Below are 16,532 nucleotides of genomic sequence, written 5' to 3'. Positions count from 1 at the left end.
AGGTGATAAAAATCTGCTGCAAGGGCTACTGGTAGATGTAGTCATCTGGTCATATGCCCGGCTTTGGAGTGCCTCACTTGAGGCTACACTCCCCCCCTTTCTCCTCTGTAGGATTGGGCGTGAGCGTTTTCTCTGCTGACCAGAGGACTACATCTACCAGTAGCCCTTGCAGCAGATTTTTATCACCTGCACCTGCGGTGAGCTGCAAGTCCACCCAGCCTCCCTGATGACGTGTATTGGCACAGAAACCGGTCGGAGGAGTACACCAGTGGCCTGGAAGGTTATGCAGAGAATTGGAGTGCACACTTTTCCTTGTTTTTTCATATATATATATATATATATATGTGAACAAGTGCTCAGTACAGCATGAAACGCGTCTTGAAGGACTATTTTTCACTGGTGCCCTGTTATTGCTATCTGTGGTAATTTTTTTCTGATGTTATTTTAAACAATAAACTTGTTTTCACGAGGTCAAGTCGGATCATTTCTTTTTCTACTATCTGAGATGAATGTCATTGATGTGGCGTTTTCCTTCTTTTCAGTGTGTATATATATATATTATATATATAATCATGTTGCACCAGAATGTGGAGATTTTTCACCATTACACAAAAAGTATAATAGTTATAAACATGGAATTTACTCTCCAGATACCTTATTTTACCTTCCATCAACTCACTAAGTCTTAAATTCGGAACATTTTCGCGGCATCCAGAACACATCTTAGCTTGCTATTGCAATTCCATGCGTCGCAAGTGGATAACTTTTATTTCAACAAACTCACCTTGAAATTATCTTTAAATTGACATCTCCCACAAGTCTGTAACTATAACCATTCGTCAACTGCTCAATAAAATCACATGTCCAATATAAGTCTATGGCCACATCAATAAAATATATAATATTTAGTTTCACTTCACAGATCTCATTTCACTGCAAGCATGTGACCAGAGCCTCCTGGGCTGAAGGTTTTTCTAAGGCGGGAGTGAAAGCCATTAGTCTATTTATTCTTAAAAGTTGATGGGTTGACGAGATCCTTATCAGGCAAAATATTGTTCATCTCTGCCCTGTAATACCATTAGAGCATACTGATATCTGGCACTTGGTTGTGTTCTCCGAAGTTGACCCCAATTTTGATCTAAAAACCTTCTATTTTCGTGTATTCTTTCCCACCCAGGGCTGCTAGTCACTTTATTGCAGTTGTAAATAAGAGGTAGCTTCAAAGGAATTGCCTTTCCAGATTCAGCAGCCAACAGGCTTGCAGTGGGGGAAGCCATTTGCGAATTGTGTTCAGAGACCCGCAGATTGTCCTTGCCTGAAATGAACTTACATGTTGCATTTTCACACATCATTTATTCTTCATGTACTTTACTGATCATGGTTCACTTTGCTTTTGCATTGGTGGATTTCTGCACTCAGCATTGGTTTTTAAATATGGCCGCTGAAAGTACAGGGCTGTTTATTTTAGTCATTCATAAAACATATTTTTAATGATCTGCTGTTCATTGTTTTGTGCTGAAAAATGGGTCTGATTTTTCATGGTGCACTGCCTTTTGATGTGTGTCAGTTTCACTGAAAAATGCTGCTTCTCTGTTTGACCTTTCCTTTTGTTATGAAAGGTAGGCCTTTCAATTTCCAGTGTTTGGCCATTCCCATAGCATTTCCTTGTGTTACTTGCAGAAACCTACACAGTCTGCCATAATAGGCCCATTATCAGTGTGAAGGATTTTTTGAAGGCTGGCAGGTCATTTTTCCTGTGGTCTTTCAATTATGTTTGTTTGGGCCTTTGATTAAACCCCACACGTCCCCTGCTCCGTTTCTTCCATGATTCTTTTGTGGGGAAGAGCAGGGGCAAGTGGGGGTTTCTTCTGATTTCCCCCTTTTTGTCCATTTTATATATGTTCTTTCTGTTGGAGCCCATTTAGCTCAGTTTCTGTCCTTGAGGAGTGGGCACTCCATCCTCCACTTCCGTCTTTTTGGTTGGTGTTGCGGAACAGAACCCCCTCCTTCTCCTTCCTTAGGGAGTGGGTGCTCCAGCCTCCACCTCTGTCTGTCTTTAGTTTGGGTGTGTAGCACATGCCCCTTTCTTTTCTTCTTCTCTGTATCCCTGATGTTCTCCCCCACTTGCCCCCAGGCTGGAAGTGAAGGAAGTTAATTATCTAACAATAAAAAGAAAAGAAAGGTTCAGTAGTTTGTACTCAACATATTTACCCGAAAGATGGACATTGCATTCGAGAGAAAGAAAACATTACATAGAAATAGACATAACATTTCAAAACATCAACATAACACATTTTTTCCTTAACCTTTCCAAAGAATATTTGATTTAACTACTCACCTATTATATGTCTCCATCCCAGGTTTTCACACTTTCCTTTCACTCCTCAGATGGTTCCTCTGCTTAACTTTCATTTGGCTCCTCAATCAGTCGTAAAGGTTGTCAGGGATGACAGCCTTTCAACTGATTGATGTGGGCCCTTTTTTCTTCTGTCTGTTCTCCTTTTGGAATGTGGATCTTGTAGGTAGCAGGTGATATTTTATCTACAATTTCAAAGGCACCATGCCACGATGGAAGACAATTCCGCTCCTTGGTCTGATGCCTTTGAAAATTGAACAGGTAAACCTTTGCCTCTAATTTGTACTCCTTCCTGGTGATCTTCAACCAACTTTTCAAAATTGTGCTGAGCATAAGCAAAAGCATGCTGAAGGTGCTTCCTTAAATTTTCAAGGTACTCGTGAGTGGTGGACGCATTTATCAGTGCCTGCTGCTGAGTTCCATAGAGCAGATGCTGCGGTAACACAATTTTTTGTCCGGTCATAAGCTCAAATGGAAACATTTTAGTTGAAGAAGATTGTGTAGACCTAATGGCCATCAGGACAAGCAGTAATTGGATGTACCAACTAGGTCCAGAGTCTGCTTCTTTAACCCTTTAAGTGCCAAGGACGAGGTATCTCGTCCTTGACAGTGCACACGCAGTGCCAAGGACGAGATAGCTCGTCCTTTTCGGCACCTTGTTTTGAGCGATCCCTGCAAAACAGGGATCGCTCAAAACTGTAATCCAACCCCCGGGCTATGTGAGGGGGAGGTCCCCCCTCACTGCCAGGGGGCTGGATTACCTTCAGTTTCACGTCGGCGTGCGTAACGCACGTCGGGGTGAAACTGAAAGTAAATTCCCCGCAGCAGCCATTTTCGGCTGCTGCGGGGAAGAGAGAAGGTAAGAGACCTTCTTTGTCCGCCTCGATCTCCGGCTGTATTTCAAGCCAGAGATCGAGGCGGGTATCGTTGGAAAGGGGAGATTCTCCCCTTTCCAACGATACCCATTGTGAGGCATTGCTGCCCGCGGATCGGGCGCAGGGCGCGCGATCCGCGGGCAGCAATGCCACCGGATCAATACAGATCCGTTTGTGACGCAGGGGGAGGAGGGGGCTGCTTACTAGGTAAGCGCCCCCCCCGTGGCCCCAAGGCATGGGGCCACAGCGGCAGAGACCCCTGGGGGCAGATGATCACTGCCCCCAGGGGTGAAATAAAAAAATCGAGGGATGGAGGGAGGTGGGAGGGGATTTGGGGCCTTGGGGCCCACTGGACCACCAGGGATGGAACAAAAGTGGTGTCCCTGGAAAGGGGACTTTCTCCCCTTTCCAAGGACACCACATATGAGACATTGCTGCCCGCGGATCGGGCGCAGGGCGCGCGATCCGCGGGCAGCAATGCCAGTGGATCAATGAAGATCCATTTGTGACGCAGGGGGAGGGGGTGCTGCTTACTAGGTAAGCGGCCCCCCACCCCCAGTGGTCCCAAGGCATGGGGCCACAGCGCCAGAGACCCCTGGGGGCAGATAATCACTGCCCCCAGGGGTGAAAATAAAAAAAAAACAACATAACAAAAAATCGAGGGGAGGTGGGAGGGGGCTTGGGGCCCTGGGGCCCACTGGACCACCAGGGATGGATCAAAAAGTGGTGTCCCTGGAAAGGGGACTTTCTCCCCTTTCCAAGTACACCACATATGAGGCATTGCTGCCCGCGGATCGGGCGCAGGGCGCGCGATCCCCAGGCAGCAATGCCAGTGGATTAATGCAGATCCATTTGTGACGCAGGGGGAGGGGGGGCTGCTTACTAGGTAAGCGGCCCCCCTCCCCCAGTGGCCCCAAGGCATGGGGCCACAGTGCCAGAGACCCCTGGGGGCAGATAATCACTGCCCCCAGGGGTGAAAATAAAAATAAATAAAAGCAAAAAAAAATCGAGGGGAGGTGGGAGGGGGTTTGGGGCCCTGGGGCCCACTGGACCACCAGGGATTGATCAAAAAGTGGTGTCCCTGGAAAGGGGACTTTCTCCCCTTTCCAAGGACACCACATATGAGGCATTGCTGGTCACGGATCGGGCGCAAGGCGCGCGATCCTAGGAAGGGGCATCTGACCCCAGGGAGGGATCCAAGAGGTGGGGCCCCCCTATCTGCCCCCAGGGTGGGTTGCATGAGGTGGGGCCCTCCATTTGGGGTGGGGGGGGGTTGAGGGCCACCCCCCGTTGCGGTACATCAATCGCTGCCAATTTAGGGTGGCCCTCAGCCCCCCCTAAAAAGAAGCTTATGAATTTGTATTTTGTTTTTTGTTTACCCTACTTTGCTTGGTGCAGATGGCAACGTTAGTGTGGCTATCTGCCCCCAGGGTGCCCAAACCCTACTGCCCCATCTATTGGGGGTCCTGCCCCACCTTTTGGGGTGGCCCTCTCCCCCCTCACCCCGAATGGAGGTGGGGTGTACCTCACGCAGCCGTTAGGAGGAGGCCCAGGGAGGCCTGCATGAGGTGTGTCCCCCAGCCATTTGGGGTGGGGGGGGAGAGGGCCACCAGAAAAGGTGGGGCAGGACCCCCAATAGATGGGGCAGTAGGGTTTGGGCACTCTGGGGGCAGATTGCCACACTAATGTGGCTATCTGCACCAAGCGAAGTTGGGTAAACAAAAAAAATAATACAAATTCATAGGCTGCTTTTTAGGGGGGGCTGAGGGGCACCCTAAATTGGCAGCGAATGATGTACTGCAACGGGGGGTGGCCCTCAGCCCTCCCCGACCCCAAATGGAGGGCCCCACCTCATGCAACCCTCCCTGGTGGAAGATAGGGGGGGCCCCACCTCTTGCATCCCTCCCTGGGGTCAGATGCCCCTTCCTAGGAGCAGATATCAGCCTCCAGGGAGGGTTGCATGAGGTGGGGCCCTCCATTTGGGGTTGGGGGGGTTGGGGGCCAGCCCCTGTTGCGGTACATCATTCGCTGTCAATTTAGGGTGGCCCTCAGCCCCCCCTAAAAAGCAGCCTATGAATTTGTATTTTGTTTTTTGTTTACCCAACTTTGCTTGGTGCAGATGGCCACATTAGTGTGGCTATCTGCCCCCAGGGTGCCCAAACCCTACTGCCCCATCTATTGGGGGTCCTGCCCCACCTTTTGGGGTGGCCCTCTCCCCCCTCACACCAAATGGAGGTGGGGTGTACCTCACGCAGCCGTTAGGAGGAGGCCCAGGGAGGCCTGCATGAGATGTGTCCCCCAGCCATTCGGGGTGGGGGGGCACCCTAAAAGGTGGGGCAGGACCCCAATAGATGGGGCAGTAGGGTTTGGGCACCCTGGGGCCAGATAGCCACACTAATGTGGCCATCTGCACCAAGCGAAGTTGGGTAAACAAAAATAAATATACAAAATCACAGGCTGCTTTTTAGGGGGGCTGAGGGCCACCCTAAATTGGCAGCGAATGATGTACTGCAACAGGGGGTGGCCCTCAGCCCTCCACGACCCCAAATGGAGGGCCCCACCTCATGCAACCCTCCCTGGTGGAAGATAGGGGGGCCCCACCTCTTGCATCCCTCCCTGGGGTCAGATGCCCCTTCCTATGAGCAGATATCAGCCCCCAGGGAGGGTTGCATGAGGTGGGGCCCTCCATTTGGGGTCGGGGGGGTTGAGGGCCACCCCCCGTTGCGGTACATCATTCGCTGCCAATTTAGGGTGGCCCTCAGCCCCCCCTAAAAAGCAGCCTATGAATTTGTATTTTGTTTTTTGTTTACCCAACTTTGCTTGGTGCAGATGGCCACATTAGTGTGGCTATCTGCCCCCAGGGTGCCCAAACCCTACTGCCCCATCTATTGGGGGTCCTGCCCCACCTTTTGGGGTGGCCCTCCCCCCCCCCACCCCAAATGGAGGTGGGGTGTACCTCGCGCAGCCGTTTGTAGGAGGCCCAGGGAGGCCTGCATGAGGTGTCCCTGCCACCCATTTGGGGTGGGGGGGGAGAGGGCCACCACAAAAGGTGGGGCAGGACCCCCAATAGATGGGGCAGTAAGGTTTGGGCACCCCGGCGCCAGATTGGCACACCAATGTGACCCTCTGCACCAAGCGGAGTTGGGTTACCAACGGAAAAAAACGAAAATGGTGGAACGCTTTTTAGGGGGGGGGGGGCGGTGGGGCACCCCAAAGGGTCAGGGAATTTTCTAATGGGATGGGGCTTTGACCCCCCCCCCCCACCCGCAATGGAGTGGGTGCCAAGTCATGCAGCCCTCCCTGGGACCAGATATCTGCTCCTAGGAACGGACGCCTGAGCCCAGGGAGGAGTGCAGGATAGCCCCCCTCCTTATCTGTCTACGGGGAGGGCTACATTTTGCTGGTGTGACCGTAGGTAACACATGTTCTTTGTTTTGTTTACAGCTTTTTCTACCAGAGCAGCTGCAACGTTATGTGAGTACTGTTTTTTATTATTCTATGGTTAGGGCCCACTGTGAGTGGGGTGGGTGAGACTGGGGCTGGATTGTTGGTGGTGTGGGTGGGAATGGCCCGTCTGGGCAGATCACCTCCAACTGTCCTGGAGTTGCGGCTGGGCTGCATTACAGCTTTTCCCTTCGGGGAGGTATTGGCACACTGCCGAGACTCCTTGGTGGGGAGAAACTGTAACGCAGGGCAGCCAGGGCTCCAGCAAAGTCGGCGGTAATATCCCTGGCCTTGGGCACCCTTCTCCGATGTGGGTCTTTGCTGGTGGTTCTGGGTATTACATTCTGGGCCGATTTGCGTAAGTCAGACCTCTGTGGATTACCACGGGTGTCCTCTTTTGGGAAATGCATGGGGTTCCCCGTTTCCCTTGCTGGCTTTGACACCCTAGGCCCAAATCTGTAGGTTGCCCACATGAAAAAAATGGGCAGTGGCGAATGGCTTGGGGTTCCCAGTCGGTTACCCTTTTCCTTTTGCGCCCCCTGTAGGTGCACCCACACATGTGAGGTACCGTTTTCATCGGGACACGTGTGGGGACGCGGGAAGGTAGGCCACGTGTTGTTGGCAGTGTGTTTCGGTGGGTGGCCAGAGCGAAATGTCTGAGAATTGTCTTCATTTCCGGCCAATTTCAGAGACAATTCCCTGTGGCCACTCACCGAAACACGTCGCCAACAGCAGATGTCATACCTTCTCGTGTTCCCACAGGTGTCCCGACAAAAAAGGTACCTCGCATGTGTGGGTGCACCTACCGGGGGCGCAAAAGGAAAAGGGTAACCCGCTGGTAACCCCAAGCCTTTCGCCACTGCCCATTTTGTTCATGTGGGCAACCTACAGATTTGGGCCTAGGGTGTCGAAGCCAGCAAGGAAAACGGGGAACCCCATGCATTTCCCAAAAGAGGACACCCGTGGGAATGCACAGAGGTCTGACTTGCGCGAAGCGGCCCAGAATTTATTACCCAGAACCCCAGACAAAGTGAACATTGTGTTTTTTCCCCACCAAATATCACACTTTGTCGGGGATTGTGGCTAATAAAAACTGGGGCAATTTGCGCAAGGCAGACCTCTGTGGATTCCCACGGGTGTCCTCTTTTGGGAAATGCATGGGGTTCCCCGTTTCCCTTGCTGGCTTCGACACCTTAGGCCCAAATCTGTAGGTTGCCCACATGAACAAAATGGGCAGTGGCGAATGGCTTGGGGCTCCCAGTCGGTTACCCTTTTCCTTTTGCGCCCCCGGTAGGTGCACCCACACATGTGAGGTACCGTTTTCATCGGGACACGTGTGGGGACGCGGGAAGGTAGGCCACGTGTTGTTGGCGGTGTGTTTCGGTGGGTGGCCAGAGCGAAATGTCTGAGAATTGTCTTCATTTCCGGCCAATTTCAGAGACATTTCCCTGTGGACACTCACCGAAACACGTCGCCAACAGCAGATGTCATACCTTCTCGTGTTCCCACAGGTGTCCCGACGAAAAAGGTACCTCACATGTGTGGGTGCACCTACCTGGCTGGCAAGGGGCAAGCCGAAAACGCAAGCAACCCCCAGCCTGTTTGCAGAGGGGAATCTCAGCCATTCTGCCGACCGGCACAACATACAGATATGGGCCTCGAGTGTCCAAGCCTCCAAGGAAAACAGGGAACCCCATGCATTTCCGAAAAGAGGACACCCGTGGGAATCGGCAGAGGTATGATTTGCGCACATCGCCCCAGAATTTATTACCCAGACACACCCGCAAAGTCCGAAATGTGGGGAAAAAACGCATTTTCCGCACATTTCGCTCGGCGCACCCATCGAAACACGCCCCCAACAACACATGGCCTACCGTCCCGCGTTCCCACAGGTGTCCCGATGAAAACGGTACCTCACATGCGTGGGTGCACCTACCTGGCTGGCAAGGGGCAAGCCGAAAACGCAAGCAACCCCCAGCGAAATGTGCGGAAAAACTGGGTAAAAAATTCTGGGGCGATGTGCGCAAATCATACCTCTGCAGATTCCCACGGGTGTCCTCTTTTCGGAAATGCATGGGGTTCCCTGTTTTCCTCGGTGGCTTGGACACCCGAGGCCCATATCTGTACGTTGTGCCGGTCGGCAGAATGTCTGAGATTTCCCTCTGAAAACAGACTTGGGGTTACTTGTGTTTTAGGCTTTCCCCTTGGCGGCCAGGTAGGTGCACCCACACATGTGAGGTACCGTTTTCATCGGGACACCTGTGGGAACGTGCAACGGTAGGCCATGTGTTGTTGGGGACGTGTTTCGATGGGTGCGTCAAGCGAAATGTGTGGAAAATGCGTTTTTTTCCCCAAATTTCGGACTTTGCAGGGGTGTCTGGGTAAAAAATTCTGGGGCGATGTGCGCAAATCATACCTCTGCGGATTCCCACGGGTGTCCTCTTTTTGGAAATGCATGGGGTTCCCTGTTTTCCTCGGTGGCTTGGACACCCGAGGCCCATATCTGTACGTTCTGCCGGTCGGCAGAATGTCTGAGATTTCCCTCTGAAAACAGACTTGGGGTTACTTGTGTTTTAGGCTTTCCCCTTGGCGGCCAGGTATGTGCACCCACACATGTGAGGTACCGTTTTCATTGGGACACCTGTGGGAACGCGTGACGGTAGGCTATGTGTTGTTGGGGGCGTGTTTCGATGGGTGCGTCGAGCGAAATGTGCGGAAAAAGCGTTTTTTTCCCCACATTTTGGACTTTGCGGGGCTGTCTGGGTAATAAATTCTGGGGCGATGTGCGCAAATCATACCTCTGCGGATTCCCACGGGTGTCCTCTTTTCGGAAATGCATGGGGTTCCCTGTTTTCCTCGGTGGCTTGGACACCCGAGGCCCATATCTGTACGTTGTGCCGGTCGGCAGAATGTCTGAGATTTCCCTCTGAAAACAGACTTGGGGTTACTTGTGTTTTAGGCTTTCCCCTTGGCGGCCAGGTAGGTGCACCCACACATGTGAGGTACCGTTTTCATCGGGACACCTGTGGGAACGCGTGACGGTAGGCCATGTGTTGTTGGGGGCGTGTTTCGATGGGTGCGTCAAGCGAAATGTGCGGAAAATGCGTTTTTTCCCCAAATTTCGGACTTTGCAGGGGTGTCTGGGTAAAAAATTCTGGGGCGATGTGCGCAAATCATACCTCTGCAGATTCCCACGGGTATCCTCTTTTCGAAAATGCATGGTGTGAGAGACGGGCCTCAACGACCGGTGGGGGGTGTCTGTACTTCCGCTCCCTATATGGTGGAGGAGAGGCACAGGAGACCCCAGCCAAGATTCTCTATTCGGTAGCAATGGTCGAGCAATCAAGGCCTAGCTTCTCAGGAGGTGATGCAGGCTGGTTCTTAAGTACAGTGTATCCCCAAGCCCCCACAAAGGAATATCCACACTCTGTATTGGTTAGAACACAGTCTTTATATAATCAATAGTTAAGGTTATGTACATTTATCATAGTAACTCACTTTGTACTCTGGCAAAATCTACAATGGCAAATATTTACAATCCTAAAGTGGTACCACCCTAGATCTCATTGAAGTGTATGAACAATACTGTACAATGTCACACAGACCAATAGAGGGAAACCAGCAATAGAGAGAGGAGAGAAAATAAGAGGGTTGAGCAATAGGCAGAATACTGACCCCTACCACTAGGCACAGTTCTGTGTGGAGATCCCCCCACCTGGGCAACCTGTAAAGAAAGATATAACACAAGCCCAGTCCATATATTGCTCTGTAAGTCTTATTCTCCCCTATAATGTTTTTACCCCCCCAATGTACCTGGTGGAGTCGAGTTCCTCGAAAAGGCGTCGACAAACGTCGAGGGACTCGGTGTTCGGCGACGGGGAATCGACGGCCCTTCTTGAATGCCTTCCCTTTCAAGCGGGAGGCACGGGGCGTCGAACGTCCGTCGACGAACGAGGTAGAACGATGTCGAAGAGGCGGCAGCTTCGTCCGAGCGGTGCTCGTCGGCGTCGGGGCGTCGGCGTCCTGCAAGGCAGAGGTGTGCGGGGCACCTCGTTGACAATAGTTCTGGACCGCAAAGATTGTAGAGACGGGAGCCCAGCAAGGGCGTCGAGTCGTCCGAGACTTTGAGGTCGTCGGGTGGCGGGAAACCCACCGGCAGGTTTCTCCTCGGCGCGTTGGTCGTCCTCGACTTTCTCCGGCAGGATAAGCGGTCGACGAAGCGGTCGAGAGAGTCCTTCGATTGAATGTTCTTAGGCAAAGGAGCGGACGGCTCCGGTCGTCGGCGGCACGGCGTCAAGTGGTTCCCACGGCTGGGCAACACAACTTCGACGGGCCTCCAGCGGGTTACACAAACCTGCGAACCCTGGTCGACGGCAATGGACTTCGACGGCGTCGATGTTCGGGTGCTTCACTTCGATCTCCTCGGCGGTCCCGTCTCGGGTCGGCAGCCTTTCGAGGGTCTGACTTCCAGGGCGCTTCGGCGAAGATTCAGCGGTGCTCGATGGTCCCTCGGAGCACGGGAAGAGGGCGCCTTACCAGGTCCTCTCTCGGATCAGTCCTCGACGAATTCGGCAACCTTCAGATCTGTCGAAGCAAATGCAGCAGCAAGTCTTCTTCTTCCAGCTGGACGTCGAGGATCAGCAGTTCCAGTTACTCTTGAGTGGAGACTCAGCTTCTGAACGCTTCTGAACAATTTCCAGTGGTGAGAGGTCCCCAGATATACTATTCTGTCTCTCATCCACACTGCTGGCACACACACAGCAGCCAATCACACAGAAGGGCATTCATGCAGTCAGTCAGCCAATCAGGCACACAGTGCATTCAGGCCACACTCCTCCCTTTCAGACACTCACAACAAGGAATGTGGATTGGGACAAGTACCCAGCCATTCAACACTACACACTGCATTCAGGCCAGTTTCGGGCAGGGCTGTCTCAGTCTTTGTCTCACATGCCAGAAACCAGACAACCACAACAAGGAGTGCATATTGGTCACCCACTCCATTCACCCAGGTCCCACCCACAGGAGGTACCCATAACATACAGTCACTGGGAAGGCTCCAGTCAGTCTAGCTGGGCCTTCACAACAACACCATATATGGAACTTCCACCCAACAGCCAGTCAGGGGGAAGGGACAGAGTCAGGGCTTCCCAGGACTTTGGGAAAAACAAGACAACAGGCAATAGAAAGCAAGAGGCCACAGGGGCCATCTTGTTTCTATCAGGAATCAACTGATCCCAATGGCAGGGCCTGGGTATCCCAAAATGGAGGACACCCAGAGCACCTGTCACATTCAGCATGGAGCTGCCACCAGCCCATACCCTGCTCTGTGGGCCACCCACAGGTGCCCAAAAACATACACTAGGGGCACATACCCCTACCCATGGGTGCCATAAGGGTATCCCATGGGTCTGTTCACCAAACCAAAGATGAGCTGCACTGCCAGGAGTCCCACATGGACTCCTGGGCAGAAAACATGACAGAACACACGATAAAAAGCAGTAATAGGACAAGGATTCAGAGGCCCTGTCCCTCAGATGCATTTCCAGCATCACACATGGGGTTCCCCGTTTTCCTTGGTGGCTTGGACACCTGAGGCCCATATCTGTACGTTGTGCCGGTCGGCAGAATGTCTGAGATTTCGCTCTGAAAACAGACTTGGGGTTACTTGTGTTTTAGGCTTTCCCCTTGGCGGCCAGGTAGGTGCAACCACACATGTGAGGTACCGTTTTCATCGAGACACCTGTGGGAACGCGTGATGGTAGGCCATGTGTTGTTGGGGGCGTGTTTCGATGGGTGCGTCAAGCGAAATGTGCGGAAAATGCGTTTTTTTCCCCAAATTTCCGGACTTTGCGGGGGTGTCTGGGTAAAAAATTCTGGGGCGATGTGCGCAAATCATACCTCTGCGGATTCCCACGGGTATCCTCTTTTCGAAAATGCATGGGGTTCCCCGTTTTCCTTGGTGGCTTGGACACCCGAGGCCCATATCTGTACGTTGTGCCGGTCGACAGAATGTCTGAGATTTCGCTCTGAAAACAGACTTGGGGTTACTTGTGTTTTAGGCTTTCCCCTTGGCGGCCAGGTAGGTGCACCCACACATGTGAGGTACCGTTTTCATCGGGACACCTGTGGGAACGCGTGACGGTAGGCCATGTGTTGTTGGGGGCGTGTTTCGATGGGTGCGTCAAGCGAAATGTGCGGAAAATGCGTTTTTTTCCCCAAATTTCGGACTTTGCAGGGGTGTCTGGGTAATAAAATCTGGGCCGATTTGCGCAAATCATACCTCTGCGGATTCCCACGGGTGTCCTCTTTTCGGAAATGCATGGGGTTCCCTGTTTTCCTTGGTGGCTTGGACACCCGAGGCCCATATCTGTACGTTGTGCCGGTCGGCAGAATGTCTGAGATTTCCCTCTGAAAACAGACTTGGGGTTAATTGTGTTTTAGGCTTTCCCCTTGGCGGCCAGGTAGGTGCACCCACACATGTGAGGTACCGTTTTCATCGGGACACCTGTGGGAACGCGTGACGGTAGGCCATGTGTTGTTGGGGGTGTGTTTCGATGGGTGCGTCGAGCGAAATGTGCGGAAAAAGTGTTTTTTTCCCCACATTTCGGACTTTGCGGGGCTGTCTGGGTAAAAAATTCTGGGGCGATGTGCGCAAATCATACCTCTGCGGATTCCCACGGGTGTCCTCTTTTGGAAAATGCATGGGGTTCCCCGTTTTCCTCGGTGGCTTGGACACCCGAGGCCCATATCTGTACGTTGTGCCGGTCGGCAGAATGTCTGAGATTTCGCTCTGAAAACAGACTTGGGGTTACTTGTGTTTTAGGCTTTCCCCTTGGCGGCCAGGTAGGTGCAACCACACATGTGAGGTACCGTTTTCATCGGGACACCTGTGGGAACGCGTGACGGTAGGCCATGTGTTGTTGGGGGCGTGTTTCGATGGGTGCGTCAAGCGAAATGTGCGGAAAATGCGTTTGTTCCCCAAATTTCGGACTTTGCAGGGGTGTCTGGGTAATAAAATCTGGGCCGATGTGCGCAAATCATACCTCTGGGGATTCCCACAGGTGTCCTCTTTTCGGAAATGCATGGGGTTCCCTGTTTTCCTCGGTGGCTTGGACACCCGAGGCCCATATCTGTACGTTGTGCCGGTCGGCAGAATGTCTGAGATTTCCCTCTGAAAACAGACTTGGGGTTACTTGTGTTTTAGGCTTTCCCCTTGGCGGCCAGGTAGGTGCACCCACACATGTGAGGTACCATTTTCATCGGGACACCTGTGGGAACGCGTGACGGTAGGCCATGTGTTGTTGGGGGCGTGTTTCGATGGGTGCGTCAAGCGAAATGTGCGGAAAATGCATTTTTTTCCCCAAATTTCGGACTTTGCAGGGGTGTCTGGGTAAAAAATTCTGGGGCGATGTGCGCAAATCATACCTCTGCGGATTCCCACGGGTGTCCTCTTTTCGGAAATGCATGGGGTTCCCTGTTTTCCTAGGTGGCTTGGACACCCGAGGCCCATATCTGTACGTTGTGCCGGTCGGCAGAATGTCTGAGATTTCCCTCTGAAAACAGACTTGGGGTTACTTGTGTTTTAGGCTTTCCCCTTGGCGGCCAGGTAGGTGCACCCACACATGTGAGGTACCGTTTTCATCGGGACACGTGTGGGAACGCGTTATGGTAGGCCATGTGTTGTTGGGGGCGTGTTTCGCTGGGTGCGTCGAGCGAAATGTGCGGAAAAAGCGTTTTTTTCCCCACATTTCGGACTTTGCGGGGCTGTCTGGGTAATAAATTCTGGGGCGATGTGTGCAAATCATACCTCTGCAGTTTCCCACGGGTGTCCTCTTTTCGGAAATGCATGGGGTTCCCTGTTTTCCTTGGTGGCTTGGACACTCGAGGCCCATATCTGTACGTTGTGCCGGTCGGCAGAATGTCTGAGATTTCCCTCTGAAAACAGACTTGGGGTTACTTGTGTTTTAGGCTTTCCCCTTGGCGGCCAGGTAGGTGCACCCACACATGTGAGGTACCGTTTTCATCGGGACACCTGTGGGAACGCGTGACGGTAGGCCATGTGTTGTTGGGGGCGTGTTTCGATGGGTGCGTCAAGCGAAATGTGTGGAAAATGCGTTTTTTTCCCCAAATTTCGGACTTTGCAGGGGTGTCTGGGTAAAAAATTCTGGGGGGATGTGCGCAAACCATACCTCTGCAGATTCCCACGGGTATCCTCTTTTCGAAAATGCATGGGGTTCCCCGTTTTCCTTGGTGGCTTGGACACCTGAGGCCCATATCTGTACGTTGTGCCGGTCGGCAGAATGTCTGAGATTTCGCTCTGAAAACAGACTTGGGGTTACTTGTGTTTTAGGCTTTCCCCTTGGCGGCCAGGTAGGTGCAACCACACATGTGAGGTACCGTTTTCATCGGGACACCTGTGGGAACGCGTGATGGTAGGCCATGTGTTGTTGGGGGCGTGTTTCGATGGGTGCGTCAAGCGAAATGTGCGGAAAATGCGTTTTTTCCCCCAAATTTCAGACTTTCCAGGGGTGTCTGGGTAATAAATTCTGTGGCGATGTGCGCAAATCATACCTCTGCGGATTCCCACGGGGGTCCTCTTTTCGGAAATGCATGGGGTTCCCTGTTTTCCTTGGTGGCTTGGACACCCGAGGCCCATATCTGTACATTGTGCCGGTCGGCAGAATGTCTGAGATTTCCCTCTGAAAACAGACTTGGGGTTACTTGTGTTTTAGGCTTTCCCCTTGGCGGCCAGGTAGGTGCACCCACACATGTGAGGTACCATTTTCATCGGGACACCTGTGGGAACGCGTGACGGTAGGCCATGTGTTGTTGGGGGCGTGTTTCAATGGGTGCGTTAAGCGAAATGTGCGGAAAATGCGTTTTTTCCCCAAATTTCGGACTTTGCAGGGGTGTCTGGGTAATAAAATCTGGGCCGATGTGCGCAAATCATACCTCTGCGGATTCCCACGGGTGTCCTCTTTTCGGAAATGCATGGGGTTCCCTGTTTTCCTCGGTGGCTTGGACACCCGAGGCCCATATCTGTACGTTGTGCCGGTCGGCAGAATGTCTGAAATTTCCCTCTGAGAACAGACTTGGGGTTACTTGTGTTTTAGGCTTTCCCCTTGGCGGCCAGATTGGTGCACCCACACATGTGAGGTACCTTTTTCATCGGGACACCTGTGGGAACGCATGACGGTAGGCCATGTGTTGTTGGGGGTGTGTTTCGATGGGTGCGTCAAGCGAAATGTGTGGAAAATGCGTTTTTTTCCCCAAATTTCGGACTTTGCGGGGGTGTCTGGGTAAAAAATTCTGGGGCGATGTGCGCAAATCATACCTCTGCGGATTCCCACGGGTATCCTCTTTTCGAAAATGCATGGGGTTCCCCGTTTTCCTTGGTGGCTTGGACACCCGAGGCCCATATCTGTACGTTGTGCCGGTCGACAGAATGTCTAAGATTTCGCTCTGAAAACAGACTTGGGGTTACTTGTGTTTTAGGCTTTCCCCTTGGTGGCCAGGTAGGTGCACACACACATGTGAGGTACCATTTTCATCGGGACACCTGTGGGAACACGTGATGGTAGGCCATGTGTTGTTGGGGGCGTGTTTCGATGGGTGCGTCAAGCGAAATGTGCGGAAAATGCGTTTTTTTCCCCAAATTTCGGACTTTGCAGGGGTGTCTGGGTAATAAAATCTGGGCCGATGTGCGCAAATCATACCTCTGCGGATTCCCACGGGTGTCTTCTTTTCGGAAATGCATGGGGTTCCCTGTTTTCCTCGGTGGCTTGGACACCCGAGGCCCATATCTGTACGTTGTGCCGGTCGGCAGAATGTCTGAGATTTCCCTCTGAAAACAG

This window comes from Ambystoma mexicanum, chromosome 7p (genome assembly GCF_040938575.1).
Source record: "Ambystoma mexicanum isolate Mex_15411 chromosome 7p, UKY_AmexF1_1, whole genome shotgun sequence".
Taxonomy (NCBI): domain Eukaryota; kingdom Metazoa; phylum Chordata; class Amphibia; order Caudata; family Ambystomatidae; genus Ambystoma; species Ambystoma mexicanum.
Note: the sequence above shows the minus strand (reverse complement) of the source record.